The 4,580-nt window shown below is 37.8% G+C and overlaps 1 pseudogene; it reads right to left on the bottom strand.

The window, feature by feature from the left end:
• Positions 1-4,192: 4,192 nt before the first annotated feature.
• Positions 4,193-4,580, bottom strand: part of LOC107016623 — an 11,949-nt pseudogene continuing 11,561 nt past the window's right edge.

The raw sequence follows: 4,580 nt of genomic DNA, 5'->3' as shown, positions 1-4,580 counted from the left end.
AACACAAGTAATGGAAAATTCTTAAACACTTTAATTAGTCTTAATTAATATTTTTATTTATTAAATTTTAAATCTTTAATTATTTTTACCCTGACCCATTTACCATTTAACCCGACCTGCCCTTTTATTACTCCTCTTCCAATCAATTCTAGATCAAACTCTCCCGCTAACCCAACTCCATTTTCTCATAAGATTTTTTTCTTATCTTTCAAAACCCCTAGCCCCTTTTCTGGATTTTTCAAATATTCTTATTTGGGTGTAACTTTTTCTTAGTTTATGATGATATCGAGTTTGCTCCCGACATTTCATTGCTTGACTCTAAATTTTAATTTTTCATATAGACATAAGAGCATATGCTTTTGTGGAATTGTAGCAGTACTCAATCTCATATCGTGGATTCCTTCAAATTCAGGAAGACGTCTTTTCAGGTTCCAATCCTGATGTAGAAAAAAAAAGATCTTGTGAAATCTGTGGATTTCTTTTAAATTTGTTTTCAATTGTACCATGAAGTTAGAGTATGTTAAGTCGTACTTAATGAATTAATGGCAGATTGAAAAATGAACTTAATTTTATCTTTTGTTGATGAATAATTTTATCTTTTGTTACGATATTGTTAAAGATGGAATAAGAAATAGTTAACCACCACGAATTCACCTACAAAATCATATTTTTGTTGTAATTTTTCTTTACACAACTCTTTTCAGTGTATTTACCTTAATTCTCACAAACACATCACTTACTCTCTAAAACATGAACTATCCAATATTAAATTATCATCGTCTCATGAGTTTTCATTAATAAATATTAGTACTACTTAGAAGTTGATTTCTTATTTGTTTGGATGCTGGAAAACAAATGGAATTGTTGTTGATTAGTGCCATAAAGTGGGTAATAGATTATCATGATACAAATTTCAGAGCTGCAAATTCTTTAATTATATTTATATTAGTTTTTAAGAACACAAGTTCCAATTACAAAATTTCAAAATGGTTTTAAATGTGCTGATATACTCTTCTAGTATGCAAATGGTGCATAAATTGTTAGGTAGTGGGCCTGATTAATTTTAGGTTTTCCTATTTATTCTCTATTTTAGGATTTCCTATTTATTCTCTATTTTAGGTTTTCCTATTTATTCTCTGTAACAAAAAATACTCTGATTTATTAATATAAATATACCTCACCGTCGTGGAAGTTTACTCACGGGGTGTTACCACGAAATATTGGGTTTTCTCTTTCTCTCTCTACATCTCTCATCTCTTTCTCTTGAAAGTTCTTGTGTTCTTCATTCATCTAGTGTGTGTGCGTGAATTCAATCCTAAAAACTGGTATCAGAGCTAAGGAGATTTAACACGATCACTGAAGATGGATAGTTCAAAGCTTGGAATCGAGAAGTTTGATGGATCCGATTTCAGTTTCTGGAAGATGCAGATCGAAGATTATCTGTACCAGAAAGATCTTCACGAACCGTTGACCGGGGTGAAGCCGGAATCCATGACGGAGGAGAAGTGGAAACTCAAGGATCGCCAGGCTCTAGGGTTGATCCGGTTGACTTTGTCAAGAAACGTGGCGTTCAACATCGTGAAGGAGAAGACTACGTCCGGTCTGTTGAAGGCACTGTCAAACATGTATGAAAAACCATCGGCTATGAACAAGGTATATTTGATGCGTAGATTGTTCAATTTACAGATGTCTGAGAATGGATCCGTTTCTGATCATATAAACGAGTTCAATATGATTGTGAGTCAACTCAATTCTGTGGATATTAATTTCGAAGATGAAATTAAGGCGTTGATTTTGATGTCATCTCTGCCCGAGTCTTGGGATACTGTTGTTGCTGCGATTAGCAGTTCCCGTGGATCTGAGAAACTGAAGTTTGATGAAATCCGTGATGTTGTTCTTAGCGAAAGTATTCGCAAACGAGAAGTGGGAGATTCATCGGGCAGTGCTCTCAGCGTTGATCGAAGGGGGAGAAGTAAGACGAAAGGCCAAAATCAACATGGTCGATCAAAATCAAAGAATCGAGGAAAATCCCTGAACAGATCAAACGTGACTTGTTGGAACTGTGGAGAAAAAGGGCACTTTCGGACGAACTGTACAAAGCCAAAGAAGAAACAGAATCAGAAATTTGGAGATGACAATGATTCTGTAAATTCAGCAGAGGACATTGGGGATGCTCTAATCCTTAGTGTGAACAGCCCGGTTGAATCATGGATTTTGGATTCTGGTGCATCTTTCCATTCGTCTCCAAGCAAGGAGTTGTTCCAAAATTTCAAATCTGGAAATTTTGGAAAAGTATATCTTGCTGACAATAAAGCCTTAGAGATTGAAGGAAAGGGGGATGTTTGCATAAAGACCACCTCGGGAAACCAGTGGACATTGGAGGATGTCAGATATATTCCTGGGATCAAGAAAAATCTGATCTCTGTTGGTCAGTTGGATAGCACGGGATATGCAGCAGAGTTTGGGAAAGGTTCGTGGAAGATCGTGAAAGGTGCTATGGTAGTAGCTCGTGGCACCAAATCTGGAACCTTGTACACCACTGCAGGGTGTATAAACATGGCCGCTGTTGCTGAAGGTGCTTCCGGTTCATGTCTGTGGCACAACAGACTTGGACACATGAGTACTAAAGGAATGAAGATGCTGGTTGCAAAAGGAGCATTAGAGGGTCTGAAGTCTGTTGATATGGGTCTTTGCGAGAGCTGTGTTATGGGCAAACAGAAAAGAGTAAGCTTCACAAAGACTCCTAGAGAGCCAAAGAAAGTGCGGTTGGAAATGGTCCATACAGATGTTTGGGGACCATCTCCAGTATCATCACTTGGAGGATCCAGATTCTATGTTACCTTCATTGATGATTTCAGCAGGAAGGTATGGGTTTACTTCTTGAAGCATAAGTCAGATGTGTTTGCAACTTTCAAGAAGTGGAAAGCTGAAGTTGAGAATCAGACCGGTTTGAAAGTCAAATGCCTAAGGTCTGACAATGGAGGAGAGTATGACAAATCAGAGTTCAAGGCATTCTGTGCAGCTGAGGGAATCAGATTGATGAGAACAGTTCCTGGTAAGGCAAGGCAGAATGGAATTGCTGAGAGGATGAACAGAACATTGAATGAGCGTGCAAGGAGTATGAGGATACACTGTGGGCTGCCCAAAACACTTTGGGCGGATGCTGTGAGCACAGCTGCATACTTGATCAACAGGGGACCATCAGTTCCTTTAGGGTTCAAGATTCCAGAGGAGGTGTGGACAGGAAAAGAACTCAAGTACTCACACTTGAGGACTTTTGGTTGCACTGCTTATGTTCATGTTGATCCAGAAAAGAGAGACAAGCTTGATGCCAAGGCTGTGAAGTGTTACTTCATAGGCTATGGTTCTGATTTGTTTGGTTACAGGTTTTGGGATGACAAGAACAGAAAGATCCTGAGACATTGTGACGTGACATTTGATGAGTCTGTCCTGTACAAGGACAGAGAGCAGAAGGTTCTAGAGATTACAAAGCAAGTGGGAGTTGAGGTTGAGTTGGAGAAGAGTAACCCCAGAGATGTCGAAGCAGATACTCAACCAACTCCTACTGAAGAATCTGAAGTGGAGCAAGTTACACCTGAGCAGGTGTTAAGGAGATCATCCAGATCCATCAGGGCACCAAATAGGTATTCACCTTCATTACACTATCTATGGCTGACTGATGAGGGGGAACCAGAGTCTCACTACACCATTTTAGGCCTACGACCACACTTATTCTGGACTACACTTGTAAAGTGTTGCCTAAAGTAGTTTTGGGAACACTTTTAATGCGTAGCCAAAATTTTTAACTTTTAGCTACAATAATTTTGGCAACACTTCAAAAGTGTACTCTTTAATAATATAAGATACACTTTATAAGTATTGTTAAAATATGATATAATTGGCAACACCTATTTACATATATGACCACACTTCTAAAATGTCCTATTTTTATAATTGAAAAAACAACACTTTATAAGTGTTGCCTTAAAATTTTTCACTCAAATATTATATTCCCTCCAATATTTTTAACACTCCCTCCCATTTTTATTGTCCAAAAAAATAAACATTAATTAATAATAAAACAAAAAGACTTTTTATTTCCTTCTCCCTTCCCCTTTCCTTTTCTGAAGAAATCACGCTTTCCCTTTCCTTTCTCTGATATTGTGCTGAAGATGGAGCTATTTCGTTCAAGTCACGCTTTCCCTTTCCTTCCTCGAGCTGAAGAACTCACAATTTCTTTTATCCGATCAGAAGATCGAGCTGCAAACTCATCGAGTTGACCGAGCTTTCTCTTCTCCGAGCTGAAGATTTCGTCAAGGTAAGAGCTGAAGATTTCATCCAGTTTCTATTTATATGACATAGTTTCAATCATTTTTTTTAAACTTGCGTGTTAAATTTGTTTTGACATTTATGTAGCTATAAAACTTTTGAAACATGTAGATTCTCCTGAGTAGCTAAGCTGAAACACAGAAGAATTGAGTTGAAGATTCTCCTCTCCAGATTTTGATTTGCTCGACGAAATGAAGAGTTGATGCTGAAGAACTGGGGATCGAAGAAATAAAAATCGAAGAGCTGAAGGA

Source organism: Solanum pennellii, chromosome 4, assembly GCF_001406875.1.
Source record: "Solanum pennellii chromosome 4, SPENNV200".
Classification (NCBI taxonomy): Eukaryota; Viridiplantae; Streptophyta; class Magnoliopsida; order Solanales; family Solanaceae; genus Solanum; species Solanum pennellii.
The sequence above is the reverse complement of the archived record's forward strand: the minus strand, read 5'-3'. Positions and strand labels throughout refer to the sequence as shown.